Consider the following 17,651-nt stretch of genomic DNA (forward strand, 5'->3'; position numbering starts at 1 on the left):
TCTAAGCTGGCCCCCCATAATCTCTACCCCTGATGTTATACTCTGTATAATCTCTACTTGAATGCAGGCAGAATATATGACTTGCTTCTAAGAAATAGAACATGACAAAGGTCATGGGATGTTCCTCTCTTGATTAGATTATGTTGTATGGCAAGGTAATGGAATATCACCCCCATGATTGCTGGCCTTGGAGGAGCAAGCTGCCATGAGTTCTAAGGCAAGAAAATGAATTCTGTCAACAACCTGAATGAGGTTGAAAGTAGATCCTTCCCCAGTTAAGCCTCCAGATGAGAATGAAGCCTGGCTGACACTTTGACTGCAACCTATAAGACCCTGAGGAAAAGACTGAGTTAAGTCACACCTAGACTCTTGACCCTGCGGAAACTGAGATAATAAATGATGTTTTAGGCCACTAAATTTGTGGCAATTTGTTACACAGCATATAAAACTATTGCAACTATACAGAAATAAAAACAAATTACAACAAATTACAGCTATATGTATCAAGATAGATTAATCTTATAAACATAATGTTGAGTCATGAAGAATACAGACAGTATAATTCCATTTGCGTGATGTTTGAAAACAGATAAAACCCAACCAATGTGTAATTTAGGAAGGCACATAAAGGGTAAAATTATAAAGAAAAGCATAGGAAAAAACTCACAGAAGTGGGAGAGTAGGTTATGTAGGTTACTTCTGGAAGAGAGTACAGGACCCACACAGAGCTTCTAAAGTATTATCAATGTTCTATTTCATAACAGGAGCTCACTTTATAATTACATATACACTTTTCTATATGTATACTATATGTTTAAAAATGAAGCTAGTATAATATTAAAAACAATTTAGTCTATAAAATATACAAAGAACATTCCTATATTTATGGCCAGCTCCCCTCCAGCCCTCCAGCCCAATCCCCTCTCCTTATGGTGGAGTGATTTGAGGTCAGAAAAACCTAGATTCAAATCTTAATTTTGTCACTTCCTTGCTGTATGATCTTAATGCAGAGCCATAAGATCAATATCCAGACTCCAGACTTTCCAGATGAAAGGGCTATAAGAGAACAATAATTAAAAAATCATTACCTTGTTTAATGAAAAAATAAATATAAAATCAGCAATTTTGAGTTCTAGCTATATACATAAACACTATATATTTTTTTTTAATTAAAAAAAATTAGTGATCAACCAACAGTGTAGAGAGACTGGTACTCATATGTTGCCGACAGCATTATAAATTGATACAGTCTTTCAGTGGATTAGGTTTAACCATGTTAGAAAAATGAAATGAGATACTAAAATATTGCCATTCTTTGACTGGGGATTTCTACTTTGGGAAATTTAAGGTTATTTAAGAAAATAATCTCAATCAGAGTCAAGCCAAAGTGTACAATAATGTTTAAGGTAGAAATATTTATGAAAACAAAACTTAAAGCAATTCAAATTCCTTATTCATTGTACATTATCAAAGTAGAATGCACTGACAATAAGAATAATGTGATAAATATATGCCTTGTATTGGTATATGGATATTTTATTTTTTCAATACATCTTTATTGGAGTATAATTGCTTCACAGTGCTGTGTTAGTTTCTGTTGTACAGCAAAGTGCATCAGCCATATGCATACATATGTCCCCATATCCCCTCCCTCTTGAGCCTCCCTCCCACCCTCCCTATCCCACCCCTCTAGGTGGTCACAAAGCACTGAGCTGATCTCCCTGTGCTATGCTGCTGCTTCCCATTAGCTATCTATTTTACATTTGGTAGTATATATATGTCAGTGCTACTCTCTCACTTTGTCCCAGCTTCTCCCTCCCCCACTGTGTCCTCAAATCCATTCTCTATGTCTACATCTTTATTCCTGCCCTGCCACTAGGTTCATCAGCACCATTTTATTTTATTTTTTAGATTCCAAGTATATGGATATTTTAAGCAACATCAAATGAACAACCAGAACTAAACATACATTTATATACTATCTATATGATTTAAAATATCCGCAGAAGCACTGAAATATCAGAGATAGTTAAAACACTATAAATAGTTGTGTTAGGTTGATGGGAAAGTTGAAGTGACTATGATTTTTACAATAACTGGGTAATGTAATCTGAAGGAATACATTTAATGATGGAATTTCAGGCAGTGTTATAGACAGATGGTGAAGCTATTTGTGCAGGAGGTGGGGGTGGTAGGGGAAAGGGGGACCTAAAATTTCACCACATGGAAAGTTTCTATAATCAGAGGGTTTTCTCTGGGTTGTGAAGGCGGTGGCCTCAAAAGGGGAGAATCATACAGAACATTTCTCAAAGGGAAAAATCTGGAAGAACCATACCTAGAAAAATGTTATTGTAAGTTAATTTCTCTTTAGGGTGTAAACTGTTTTCTTTTCCTTTGGTTCTTTTACTTATTTTTTTCTAAAGCAATTGCAACTTAATAATTTACTTCAGTGTATGAGAGACTCACAGCTTTCCAAGGTGAGTCTGAATCCTGTGTGCCTTGGTCTGGCTAATTTGTTTCATTTCAACATTGAGAGATGTCTGAAAAGTGTATCAGTGGAAGAACATAATCAATCATTCATAGACTGGTATTCAGTTACTTTATGACAGCCACATAAAGGTGATTCTGTTGTGAGTCTTATCTCAATAAGTAATTTTAGTAAATTAAGTATTTTAGTAAATTAAAGCCAAAAAACAGATTAAGTGCCATTCCCAACCACAGGCATAAAAGAAGGCCAGGGAGCCAGAGGAGAGGGTTTCATGGCTATTGCAGCTTTCAAATTGGAGCAGATTAGAAATAAGGAAGAAGGCACCGCCTCCTTGATCTGAATCAATAAAGTATAGGTGTTCTGCTTAGAAAGTGACTGCAGATAAAAGTGTTATAAATCCAAGAGCATTATGACTTCAACACTTCTCTCAGTTTCTCCAGTTATAAAATAAAATGAGAAATAACTCCCACTCTCTGCCATCCCTCTGTACCCGCACCATTCATACCTCTGGAACATATTGTGACTGTAGGTTAGAGAAATCAATGATTTTTTTTTTTCTTCAGAGCACTATGTATAGAAGTTGTCCCTGCCGTCAAGTGGCTTATTACACTTTAATCGAGAATACCCTCTGTTCCTTAGGAGTCATGTGCTTTCTACCCAAGTATTTTTAGAGAGGTTTTTAAATCACAAAGAGGATAAAACAGTGAATGCATTTTTTTTTTAATTTTTATTTATTGTTTATTTATTATGTTTATTTTTGGCTGTGTTGGGTCTTCGTTTCTGTGTGAGGGCTTTCTCCAGTTGCAGCGAGCGGGGGGCCACTCTTCATCGCGGTGCGCGGGCCTCTCACTATCGCGGCCTCTCTTGTTGCGGAGCAGAGGCTCCAGACGCTCAGGCTCAGTAGTTGTGGCTCACGGGCCCAGTTGCTCCGCGGCATGTGGGATCTTCCCAGACCAGGGCTCGAACCCGTGTCCCCTGCATTGGCAGGCAGATTCTCAACCACTGCGCCACCAGGGAAGCCCGTGAATGCATTTTTAAACTTAATTTTTCATGGTATTAAAATTGTAAGATGTATAAATATATCCCAGAGACAATCAGTTTTTACCTTTAAGCAGCTCATGACTTTTAAAAAAAATGCTTTTAATATCACAAGGTCTATGATGTAATCTCCCTAATGAGATCACTTGATATCAAGTTGCTCAAATGTGCACATGACCTTTCAAATAGAATTCCATCTCTTAATGCCATGAACTGTCACGTAAGTATTCATAACTTGGGATTAAATTTCATATACATTATCTCGGAAGCTACATACTACTAACAAAATAATTTTCAAAAAAAAACTTATTCTTTTGTTTCCAGATATATCTTGATATATTTTTTCTTAAATTGCAGTATCTACAAAGCCCTTTAGAATCTAAAGTTTAGATAATGTCACAAACTATACAAAGGAATTAGTAAGTCTTTCCAGCAGCTGTTCTTCCATTTCCCTTGGCAGCATCAGGTGGCAGGCACAGTCAGTAACCAAATCCATTTAATGTTAGGTGTGACTCTGAGAGAACACTGACGAACTTACTGGAGCAGTGGGTCTGATGTTCTGAGGAATGATCAGGTAGCAGAGCCATATAGAGGCTGCATATACCATCCTTGCACCAAGCTTTATTTGATGTATGGTTTGAAATTTCTTTGGATAACAACTTGCAGGAAGGGAGAGCAGCTCAGGAAAAAAGTCCTAACATTGCACAGATCTAGATTCAAATTCTCGCTCATCACAACATCAACCCCTCCAAGCCCTGTTTACTCATCTGTAACATGAAAATACAAACATAACCAATTCCACAGCGTTGTTTGAGGATGAAAAGGATATAAATAACCTATCTGGCATAAAATAGAAGCTCAAGAAATGTTAGTCCCTTTCTTCCCATTTGTCTGGGTCATGCTGGTCTTAATAAATATTCAGTTCATTTTCTTTTTTATAAATTTATTTATTTGTTTTTGGCTGCGTTGGGTCTTCGTTGCTGCGTGCGGGCTTTCTCTAGTTGCAGCGAGTGGGGGCTACTCTTCACTGTGGTGCGTGGGCTTCTCATGCAGTGGCTTCTCTTGTTGCAGAGCATGGGCTCTAGGCACGCAAGCTTCAGTAATTGTGGCACACGGGCTCAGTAGTTGTGGCTCGTGGGCTCTAGAGCACAGGCTCAGTAGTTGTGGCGCACGGGCTTAGTTGCTCCGCGGCATGTGGGATCTTCCCGGACCAGCTGGAACGCGTGTCCCCTGCATTGGCAGGCAGATTCTTAACCACTGTGCCACCAGGGAAGTCCCTCAGTTCATTTTCAATTATAACCTTCTTAGATTCTTTACAGTCTAGTTTATGAGATGCAATTGATAGCATTGTGCTCTGTGTCCTTAATGCAAGGACTGAGTATAGAGTTTCCCTGGTGCTGCTTGGTACATTACCCAGACATTCTACAAGTTCATGGTTGTGTCATTGTGCAGAGCATACAATACACAATCCATCAACATTTTTATGTCTTGTATGGGTTTCTTTTTTGTTAGTTACCACTGCTCTGGGGTTTTGTGCTGATGATCTAAAGCTAATCTCATTAGAATTTTTTAGGTTAAAAAAGAAGCCTCATAGCAATAACAGTCTGCATAAAATAGATTGAACAAGACTAGACTTTTAGTGCAACCTCCTTCCACAGTGAGAGGATATGGATCAGGCAGGGTACCATAAACTCTGATGTGACCATACCATAATGGTCCTCTGGACCTGTTCCATAATGAAGTAGGAAGCCCAGATCTATTTAACAAAAAACTAGTTCTCCCTATAATGCTCAGCAAGCATCATCTACAATTTACATGGCACTTTAATTAAGAAGACCACTACAACGATGAACTGGAATATGGACATTGAAATATAAACTTTCATTCCTCTCCTTCCTTTCTTCTCCCCTTCCTTCCTTCCTTCCTTTTCTTCTTCCCCTTCTTCATTTCTTTCTTTACATTTTATCTTTTAACAGAAAGAATAACAGGCTACTGACAAAAACACACATTACAATAAGATGAACTATTAGAGATTGAGGAGGCTAATATCACTGGATATGAAATCAAGAAATTCCTCTAGGTTTAGCCAAGTGTTAGAGATCAGGACTGAGGCAAGCCCAATCTCTAAAATATGCCTGAAATATGATGAAAAATTTATGTGAAGTTCAGCTATTTCATATCATCCAGTTTGCTTTTCTTTTGTTAAATTTAACTCTAGTATTTTTTATTAACCAATAACTGTGTGTGATCCAATTTTAATAACATCTATTTATCTTCTTTTATATGTATATAGGCATAGAGAGATGTCTAGAATAACATTCACTGAAGGTTAGCAATGGTTAATTTCTGAGTGGTAAGAGGGAGGAATTTTTTTGCTTTACTTGTTATGCTTTTCTTAATTGCTTGAATTTTTAAAATGAGCATGTATCTTTTTAAAAAACTCAAAGTCATTATACTTGAAAAAAAGAAAATCATCGAAAACAATGATTTTCCGCTTATCCAGCTTTTGGTTAAAAGTGACAAATATGGAATGAGAATTTACATTGTTAAGCTGTTAAATATTAAGAGAAGGAAGGTGTAAATATTGTACTTACCCAGGTGAAACAACAAAATTTAAGATGCAATGTATCAAAGTCAGAAATCACTCAAATTAGACAAGAAAAGGAAAGAAATAAATATTAAGCGTGTGAAATACAAAATACCTTGGTTCTGCTAAGGCCATTTCCTGCTCAATTAAACAATTAAATAAAACATTTACTGTATTATAACACTTGATTACCAGAGATTCTTGGGAGAAAACCAGCCTAGAAAAAAAAAGAAGGTCCCAGGGGCCTAAGACTTGTTCCCCAGCTAGTGCTTGATAGCAGCACAAATGATGTCTTTATTTGTGCTTTATCTCAGTGTTTTTGAAGGAGCCACTTACAGCAGAGTGAGCGGAGTTGCATGACATTAGGAACTTCGTTACTGATCATTAGAGTCAACCTTTGGCCAGAAACTGTCAATGTTAGTCCCTGTGGGCAGACATTATCCAGAAATCTCTGACTTCCTAGAGTGAGGTATTGAACCTGAACTTCTTACTGCATTATTGAAATTGTGGTTCTAAAAGAGCATCACTTGCAGGAAGAGTTTCTACAAACAACAGCCAGTCACCAAATGCAAAGTACTGTTGGTTACACCTTTAGATTAGAGCTGTAAACACAGAGAACAATCATATCTTCCCATATAGAATATTCTTTGTGGCTTAAAAACAAACAGTAGATAATACATGGCAGGAGGAAAATTCACTTAGGTAGCAAATTCACTAATTTAAGGTATCTATTTACAAATTTGTTGTGAAACCCAATCATTTATTAAAGACAGATTCATGCCTCTATTTCTTGAAAGTGATAGAAGTTTTACAGTGAACTTAAAATGTATGAAAATCAAATGAAGACACCGATGACTTAAATCCAGGCAAGCCTATCTGTCTTTAAAGTGTAAGTGAAATCCAAAGTGTTGGTGAGAATGTAGAGAAATTGGAACTTTCATACACTTCTAGTGGGAGTATGAATTGGTAAGACCACTTTGGAAAACTGGCAGTATCTCCTAAAGCTGACTGTACACATGCCCTATGACCCAGCCATTCTCCTCCTAGGTATGCACTCAACAGAAATGCAGCAAATGACATATGAGCATATTTGTAGAAGCACTTTTTCTAATGACCTCGAAGTGTAAATGACCCAAATGCTCATCAACAGTAGAATGAATAAACAGTAGTATGGTCACACAGTGGAATACTGTACAGCAGAGAATGAACAGACTCTATACACCATTGTGAGTGAATCTCATAATGTTGATCAAAAGAAGCCAGACACAATGTAGTACATACTGTGATTCTATTTGTATAAATTACGAAAATAGGCGAGACAAATCTATGAAGTTAGAAGTCAGGATGGTGGTTATCCTTGGGTTTAAAATTGTGAAAGGGGTGAGGGAGATTTCTGGGAGCTGGTGATGTTCTATTTCTTGCTCTGGGTGCTGGTTAGATACGTATACTCAATTTGTGAAAATTCAATGACCTGTACACTTAAGATATATGTACTATTCTGTTTATCTGTTGTATTTTAATAGAAAGTTAAAAAACAACAATGTAAAAATATTTATTCTTTATGACAGATTTAAATTGCCCTCACTTACTACTATGTCTATAGCTATGAATATAATCAGTATTTGTTGTTCAGGCAATATTTGGTCTTTGACCAAGGTACAGATTAAAAAATTCAAATATACATATGCTTGAAAAATCACCATTTATTTTTAAAAGTGATAGGATTGAACATAAATAGACATAAATTGAATTGCTTTCTCATTTGTCATAAACAACCCAGCCTTTTTCACTTCCCACTTCTGGATTTAGCTGATAATCAGGCAAATCTATGTGCATGGGGGAAAAGGTGGTGGTAATCTCATGAATAATCAATTGTCAATAGTAGCCATAATGAAAAATAAGGACCTGAGTATTAGAAACACCATTTACAGAACACTTCGTTGTAATATTATAGATAAACCAAGTATTATAAGTGAAACAAAGTGAGTAATACAGTCATCTCCCTGAATCAGGCTGAAAAAGGATTTTCACCTGAAATACTGAGACTCAGCTTTCAAACTCAAAAGCCAGACAGGTAACTAGAATAAGTAAAGTAGCCCAGATGAAATACAATGGGGTCTGGTGATGGGGTTTGGGAAAACCATAGAACACGCAAAAAGTGGTTTTCAGAGTCTGTCCCCAGACCAGAAACGCATCAGGAACTAGGTAGAAATTCAAATTAGCAGACCCCAACCTAGATCAACTGAATCAGAAACTGGGGGTGGAGCCCAGCAATCTGAGTTTTAATAAGCTTGATTCTGACACATGTTCATGTATGAGAACTATTGATTTAGATGTATTCTGATTCAAATTTTTTAAAAAATCATGTGGGTTTAAAAAAAAATCATCTGGCCAGTTTTGGCCACAGGCTACTAATTCATAACTTCTGATGAGAATCATATAAAAAACATAAACTTGAATTTTGTATGTCAATTCTATAATTCCCTTTTATAAGATAAAGAAAGATAGTATGTGGTAATGCTTGAACCTAAGTTTTCTCCTCCCTAGTATTCAGGCATATCTGGGCATTCCTGGGGTCTGGTGGAGGTGGGCCCTCTGGAATTCTATTTATAAGACAACTCAAGTTGCTTCCAAAGAAGAACTAACCCAGTAGAAGAAAGAACCAAATTACAGAGGTTGCATTAAGGGCAGCAGATGGAGTTGAATATATCTGAGTACATCATGGTGTCTGCCACTCAGATTGTTTGCAGCCCAGCCTGGTAGACTCATTCATTCTTTCAACAAATAGCTATTGAACAGTCTGTCCCTGAGTCCTGTGACCCCAGCACAGCTGTAATATAGGATCTAGTATGAGCTAATGGATCTGTTATTTTGTTTTGTTTTGCTAATCTTAGGACACAGGGAGTGCAGCTTATCAGTGGTATGACTGTTGATACTAGGACTGTCAACACTTCTGGTACCTTGAAGTTGGACTTCAGCCTTGCAGACCTCCTAGCATACAGTGGCAGTGCCTTTGATGAGCAGCGATGACATAGCTTGGAAGGTTGGCAGCAGCTGTTTTTAACAGGCAAGGAGAACTGTGAATACCATTTGGCAGCCTATTCTTGGAGCGCACAGGCGACATCCCTGGGTACCCCGATTTAGGGGCAGTAGAGGATGAACCCTCTAGCAGAGGTAAAGAAATGCTATTTTGTAGCTATGGTTCTTACTATGTGTAACATGTTACATATGGAAGAACACTGAGTCCTCAATGGAATCTATGACTTTTTTTTTTCTTTTTTGACTTGGCAGCATTTAAAGAAACTACATGTTGCTTTTTGTGATAAGGTTAAAGTATGTGCTTGCAGTGAACAAGGTAGACTTAAAGATCAAATCTCAAACATTTGGTTTCCTTTTTTAAAATAAAGCACAGCGAGATTATTGTAGGCTTTGGGACATGAGGTTTGAAAAATCACAGCACACATTACTAATTTTTTTTCTCTCTCTCAAAGCATCCCTATAAAATAAAACAATATTGCTGATGAGATGTTTTTTGGCACCAAGCAGCTTACTGCAAAGGAAAAAGAACTTTGGAAACAGCCACTCCTTTCCTGCCAGAATTTTGAGAGATTGATGACCTTTTCCTTCATTTCTGCAATGCCTATAGGCTGCAGATTTTCAGTAACTTCCTGAAATCCCAAATTGAATTCTATTAAAAACATATTTGTTATTCTACACAAAAAAAAATGTTTGGAGACCAAAAGTCTCTGTAAGACCTACGGAATTCCTCAAAGTAACCAGAAAGAGTCAAGAATTTTCCAGAAAGAGTCAAGTAGTTTTTACACTACATTTAACTCAGTGTTTTATGACACCTAATGAGCAAGGTGTGTGGTATGTAAGTATTCCGACTAGATAGCAATACCTTGCTACTGATTTATGTAAAAAAAAAATATATATATATATCTTACAGATTTCCAATTTTCTGGTAGAGCCATATTTTTTTTCTTGATTGCTATTTGTTTGAAACCCATTTTTTTAAGCCCAAGCAAATTAAGAGAGTTATTTTATTTTGATACTTCACTTCTAGCCAACCCAGAGTATCCACAGTGGAATGTAAGTTAGTGGGTGGGGGCAGGGATCAGGAGATTTGAGTTCTAGCCAGCCAAGTTTCCCTGGACAGGTCAGTTCCCGCTTTGGGGCTCAGTTTCACTCTTGGTAAAGTTGGAGGTGGGACAGATTGACCCAGAGTTCTGTGATTAGTCCAAAGTTCTGTGACTAGAGTTCCACATTCCTTAACCTCTGTCTGGATTATGAGAGCTCTCCCTGAAGAATCCTAATGACGGATTCAGTATTTGAAGGAGAAAAATTCACCTTGAGAGGACTCTCAGAAGCTATTGATATTACATATTTCTTTTTTTTTTGAGACAGAGCTGGGGTAATTTTCTGTGTACATTTGGGTACAAGTGACTGGTGTTGTTAGCAATCAAAGGCTTGTTTCTACATTAACTTAATAGAATTTAGTTTCCTGGAATGCAAATTAGTAACAGGAATATGAAACATTTATTTGATTCTGTTTTTATAATGTTTATTTCCTCCATGCCCCCTCCTTCCGACTCTCACCTGGCCTCTTCTCCCTAACCCTTTTTACACATGATTTTATACTTGGATTATCAGCTTAATCTCAAATTCAGCTCTTCTCGCATTACTTTCCTGCTCAAAACCTTAATACCTTTCTGTTTACTGCATTGTAAAATACAAACTCCTCATGGCACACAAAGTCCTGTACCATCTGACGCAGTGCAGCGTCCCATCCCTGTGGCCCATTACTCCTTTTACCACAGACTTTCAAGCTCCCTGCTCTTTCTTTCCATGCCCAGAACTGTTCTGGCTCTCTGCCTTTGGCCCATTGATTCTTGCTTCCTGTTTTCACTTGTTCAGATTCTACCTATTCTTAAAATTTAAGGCCAAGGTTCTGCTACCAGCTTTTCTTGATCTCTCCTAAATGTAGGCAACCTCTTTTTTCTGAGCTCCCATGGCAACTTACCTGCATTTCTCTCATAGCAGTTATCACTTTCTACTCTATATTTCTACTCTATAAATATATTACAGATATTTATGTTCATATCAATCTTCCTCACTAGATAATCAGCTTTATGAAGTCAGAAGCAATGTCTGTACCATATTTGTAGCCCTCGAAGTACCTGGCATGTAGTAGTTCCTCCACAAATGTTTGTTCGATGAATAAAAAATATCAGAGCAGGGCTTCCCTGGTGGCGCAGTGGTTAAGAATCCGCCTGCCAATGCAGGGGACACAGGTTTAAGCCCTGGTCTGGGAAGATCCCACATGCCGCAGAGCAACTAAGCCCGTGCGCCACAACTACTGAGCCTGTGCTCTAGAGCCTGCGAGCCACAACTACTGAAGCCCGAGGGCCTAGAGCCCATGCTCCGCAAAAGAGAAGCCACTGCAACGAGAAGCCCGCACACCGCAACGAAGAGTAGCCCCCACTCGCCGCAACTAGAGAAAGCTGCACGCAGCAACAAAGACCCAATGCAGCCAAAATTTAATTAATTAATTAATTAATTTTTAAAAAATCAGAGTTACCATGGGAAATTTCTCCATTTATCTATTATCTATCTGACTATCTATCTATCTATCCTATAATTTTTCAGCCTATTTCTGGTTTCAGTGAGGAAAATCAGGAAAAAAAGAAAAATGAGAAAGGTACAATAACTTAAACCACTGGTTTAGCATGTAATTAATATCTAGTTCCCTTCCTTCAAGCATTTTGCTGTAGTCAGCTTTCAAAAGTGGTTTAGGTTCACATGAGTTTGTATACTGTGATGTTCAAATGTTTGTTAAAGCTGATGCAAATCTATGAAAAAGATCAACACTAACTCTGCAGATGCATCATACAAATTTTAATCTGGTGAGGTGAAGAATTCACTTGAGGCATTGCTACATGTGGGGCACTGAAAAAAGTTGTGGCCTTTTTTTCTTTCTTTGTGGGGGTGGGGCAAAGAACAGCCATTCAATGGAAAACAGACAGATGACTGACCATAGGGCTCATGATAGATATAGATATATAGATATAGATATATATACACACATACATATATACACACATATATATTAAAGTGGTTACATATTTATATGTAAATATATAATAATGCTATATATTAATTACATAATATTTATATATTATATATGATATATAAATGTATATTTGTATATATAAAAAAAACTTTATTCATTTCTATACCTTTTGTGATATTTGCCAAGTTTTAGACAAATTCTTTATCTTAAAATTAATCTTGGGACTCCCCTGGTGGTCCAGTGGTAAAAAATCCACCTTACAATGCAGGGGATGTGGGTTCGATCCCTGGTCAGGGAACTAAGATCTCACATGCTGTGGTGCAACTAAGCCTATGCGCCACAACTACTGAGCTAGCGCGCCTCAGTTAGAGAGCCCACATGCCGCAAACTACAGAGCCCACGCACCCTGGAGTCTGCACGCCACAACTAGAGAGAGAGAAGAAAAAAAACCCACACGCCACAACTAGAGAGAAACCCGCGCTCCACAACTAAAGATCCCACATGCCTCAGTGAAGATCCCGCATGCCACAACTAAGACCCGATGCAGCCAAAAAAAATTAAGTAAATAAATAAATAATAAATCTTAAAATAATAAAATTAATCTTAAGAGCCTCACATCACATACTTGAAATAAAAGCTTTTATTTGTATATTGGCTTATAATTTTTCAAGCACTTCTACCCTTATTAACTCATTTGATTCTCATGTTTTATTTCCAAACATATATTTTACACCTATTTATAATTGTTCATCCATCATGAAAATGGAAAAATTCCATTTCTTATAAATGCAGTGGATTTTTCTGCTGGCCCTTTATTTGCTTCAGTCTTCTCTTTCTAATATATTTTATCCATATAGCAACAGTTTTCCTGACTTTCTACATCTGTAGTTCTTCCTGTTTCTGATTTCCCAGTCTTTATTTTTAAGATGATTTGTTCTTCATCTTTCTCCTTCCTCTGAGAAAGACCCATAAGTTTTTTCTTTGGAACTGTAATTCATCTCTTCCTTCGCCTTAATCTTGACTGACTCCAAAGATATTTAGTTGTAACCCATGCAATGGTAGTTGCTGCCCCTTATCGTGAACATTTTTATTGGAGAATCATTGTTTGTTAAAACATTTAGTAAGATATTTTTGTCTTATATTATATTTAATATAAACCATATTTATTAATTTTTTCTCTTATTTTCTATAGCCTCAAAGATTGTTTTAATACTCAGATTTATTGTTTATTCTTTTATAAATATACATCTCCTTTAAGAGTTCTTTGGTAATTTCCTATCACACTTTTTAGGTCCTCAGTCTTTACATTCCATTGATAATCCTTCATCATACTTCTGGAAAGACATCTGTCTTCTATATTTATAAATCTTTCTTTAGCAGGATTTGCTATTTCATCTTGGGCAGGGTGGAATTTGAAGCTTGATCTCTAATTGTTACATTTTCTTCCCTTTCAGAGTGAATGCCCATTCTTTTTTTTTCAGCCATGCCACGCAGTGTGTGGGATCTTAGTTCCCCAACCAGGGATTGAACCTGCACTCCCTTCATTGGAAGCACAGAGTCTTAACCACTGGACCGCCAGGGAAGTCCCAATGCCCATTCTATACTTTACATCTTTAGTGTTATCATATTCCTCTTTATGTCCCATTGTTTTATTATTATTGGCATCCATACCTGTTTATATTGCTTATTCTTTATATGTTTTAAATGCTCACATTCCTTTTTTTTTTTGACCAAATGATGCCATTATAGCTATAACTGCATAACAACACCTCCTTTTCATATCTTCCCCTAAAGTTTCTTGGACTTGGCCGGCACTTTCTTGTGAGAGGGTCTACACACCATAACACCAGAAAGACCTATGGTCACATGAAGCCTTAACTAGCTCCCTTCTTTCCTCATTTTTTCCTGGAGAGTGGGGATTGGGTTCATGTGCCAGTGTAACATCCTTACCTATTTTAGCAGTTTACCTGGCACTTTCCTGCTCTTCGTAGTCTCAAAGAGAAAATCATCATTGGTCCATGCCCAAGACTTTTCTTTATCTAAACAAAAAAGTAGTCTTCCTATGACCTACCTTTGGTGTCTTAACCCTTCTCTCTCTAGTCCCTTTTCTTTTGCTTACCTTGTACCATTTGATTATACATCTGAATTCTTCAATGGACTGCAAACTCTTTTGAAGACAAAAGCTAGATTGTATTTTTTCTACCTTCCACATCCTAATGCTACAGCACAGGTGAAAAGGCAATAACAGTCATGCTCTGGAGCTGTGAGCTAAACCAGTAGAAGTAGACTTGAACCTTTGAACCCCAGAAGCAGGGGAAGCAGGACTGTAAGCTGTTGCCTAGTATGATTTGCTTAGGGAAAAAAAGCCAAAGAGAAGATGAACCTTGTGGAGATTCTGTCCCCAGCAAGCCAGGAGGACAAGAAGACAAAACCCATCACATCACCACCATCCTACCCATGTCACCATGATGGGATTGGAGCTTTCTCCTCCAGCCACTTTTCAGCTCCAGGCTGGCTCTGGACCTGTGTTTCTCAGGCCAGGAATGTTATGATGCTTCAGACTGTCCTTCAGGCAGGAGCCCTGAGAGGAGGAGGAAGTGGAGGAGTAGGAAAAGGAGGAAGAGGAGGAAGATAATGATGATGTAGATGTATCCCTAGATGAGGAGACTCCTGTCAAACAAGTCAAGAGGCTAGTACCCCAGAAACAGACGAACATTACTAAGGAAAAAAAGGTAGAAAAAGAAGAGAAGCAGTGAGACCCAGTCTTAAAGACAAGAGCCCTGTGAGAAGGGCCAAACCTGAAAAGCTGGGATCCAAGAAATGAGGAACCAGGAATGGCTTAGCTGCAGTGACTGAGAGAGGGTCTGCGAGTGGACCTTCCTTGGAGTGTGCTGCAAACTTAGGGTGCCCCCCCCACCCGAGTCCCCCTCCATTTGAGTCTGAAGGTGATAGAGGTATTGTGGAAGGTGCAATATAAGAGCCCGTCACCCCCAGCTATCTAGTTTCAGCAGCACCTGGAGAGAAGAGCCCTGACCTCAGTGCTATAATAAAGTTTGCTTTGCTAGGAAATTTTTTTTTTAAGTATCCAACACTTAGCACAGTCCATTATACATTATAATGTTTCAGCAAAATATATGTTAAATAAGATTTTTTTTTGTTTCTCTTAAGTTCATCAGGTAGCTACTTCTCACTTTTTGCCATACCACTGGAACTTTTGTCTTACTTTCTTCTCTTTTGCCAGTTTTCTAACAGTATTTCTGCAAAACTGCATTACTGTGGGTACAGGTTTGCATTTTGAATGATGAAAATGTCTTGGATCTAGTTAGAAGTGATGATTGCTCAATACAGTGAAATGTGCTAAATGCAACTGAATAGTACACCTTTTAAAATGTTAATGGTTAATTTATGTTATATGAATTTCACCTCAATTTAAAAAAAAAACTGCATTACTTGAGTTAGTAACACAAAGAACCACCACTTTGTAAACAGTCTCATTCTTGTCTTTTTATTTTTTAATTTTTTAAAAATCATTCTTATCTTTTAAAATGTTGCTAATACTTCTCTTGCAGGGACCTGGCTCTTTCACCTTTCTCCCACATGCCATTGAAAACGACAGCGAAAGGTTGGTACAGGCGACTGTCTAAAGGCTTTGTGGGACTCAGCAGTGAGGTCATCAGCATTTGGTCACAATTTATTCGTTAGCTATCATTCCTACTAGTAAGTCATTTTTGCTCATTTAATGACACTCCCTATTCGTGCCCATTCTTTCTCTTCCTTTTTCTCAGTATCTTTTCTGGCTCTTGAATCAGTTCCTTAAAGAATGCTGTCACCTGTCTCTTGGAGACTTTTTAAGAAGATACTACTCCTAGAGGACTTCAGTCCTTATGGGATTACTTGTTCCTGATACAGATCTGACCATTTCTACTCCTTTTTATTTTTGTTGGGGAGGGGTAGAAAATCAATCTCTGGAAATAGAAGGGAGAAAAATTTTCCTTCCTGTGGGTTTTTGGAGTCAGACAGCCTCAGGTCAGATCCTTGTGCTGTCACATACTAGCTGTGTGATCTTGAGTCTGTCATTTGGGCAAGTCAATTTCCTCATGTGAAAACTGGGTAATATCTACCTCCTAAGGTCCTTGTGGAGATTGAATCTGATAATGCATATAAATGTCCCTTGAGGGCGCACACGTGCATGTGTATGGGTGTCTGTGTGCAAACTTATTTTATTTTCTAATTCTCTCCTAGTATCAGAAGCTACTCCACCTTCCTTATTACAAACACTGAGTGACAATTGCTTTTATCTGCTCCCTGCCTGGGGCATTGTCTCTTTCTTCCGTCCCCACTATGCATAAACAAATGCCAGTCAAGGAAGCACCCAGGTGGAAAACTGAGCATGGACTGTATTTGATTAGCATTAAAAGAAAAAAACACAGGAGTAGGTATCAGACACAGGAAGAAAAGGAAAAGCAACCTCTGTGTGATAAAACTTATAATTCCTCTTTGTAATCTTTATTTTTTGGTAGGAAGTTTTTTTCATTGCACAAAAATAGCATACGGAACTTAAATATTGTGCAGAAATTTGGTTATAATGGCTGTATCCCTTTAATCTGGGAAGGAGGAGGGAAAGCCTTGAACTGTAGATGAAAGTTATTCCACATGTTAAATAAGGAAATAGAAAATTTGAGTTGTGCAATATTTCCGATTTGTTTTTAGCATGAAGGGGAAATTGCCTGATGTGTTATCAGGAGGCAGCAAGGTTCAGGGAAAGGGCTCTGGATTGGGCATCAGGAGATGCAGGTCCTGGCCCTGCCACTAACTGAGTGACCTTGACAGGCCACTTCTAGCTGGACCTATTTATTCATCTGGAAAATGCAAGCACTGAGTCAAACCTCTCCCCCTGCCCCCACCTTTTTTAACTCAAGGACTGCTTTTTACAGAACAACTCCGCCCTCCAGGAATTTTTAAAATCTTTTATCGTTTTGTGTGGTATATTATGAAATGCTTACAGGTTAAAAAAGCATTTTAGAATAGTGTTTTAATAAAAATATATTAAGATAATTTTAATAAAACCACTAATATATAACCAGAATATATTTCCTTTTTTTTTTTTAACTTATTTATTTATTTATTTGGCTGCGTTGGGTCTTCGTTGCTGCGCGTGGGCTTTCTCTAGTTGCGGTGAGCGGGGGCTACTCTTCATTGCGGTGGCTTCTCTTGTTGCGGAGCACGGGCTCTAGGCGCGCAGGCTTCAGTAGTTGTGGCTCGTGGGCTCTAGAGCACAGGCTCAGTAGTTGTGGCGCATGGGCTTAGTTGTTCTGTGGCATGTGGGATCTTCCCGGACCAGGGATCGAACCCGTGTCCCCTGCATTGGCAGGTGGATTTTAACCACTGTGCCACCAGGGAAGTCCCTATTTCCTTTCATGACAACATTGAATTAGAAAACACTGAGTCATATTATCTCCATGTCA

General features: G+C 38.0%; 1 pseudogene across 1 annotated transcript; it reads left to right on the forward strand.

The window, feature by feature from the left end:
• Positions 1–7,071: 7,071 nt before the first annotated feature.
• On the forward strand, positions 7,072–17,645 carry LOC309643500 (nucleoplasmin-2 pseudogene; annotated as a pseudogene). Its single transcript has 2 exons — positions 7,072–7,079; positions 14,412–17,645. The product of its transcript is annotated as a nucleoplasmin-2 pseudogene (transcript).
• The last annotated feature ends 6 nt before the right edge of the window (positions 17,646–17,651 follow it).

This window comes from Balaenoptera physalus (genome assembly GCF_965194825.1).
Source record: "Balaenoptera physalus genome assembly, chromosome: 15".
In the NCBI taxonomy this organism is placed as follows: Eukaryota; Metazoa; Chordata; class Mammalia; order Artiodactyla; family Balaenopteridae; genus Balaenoptera; species Balaenoptera physalus.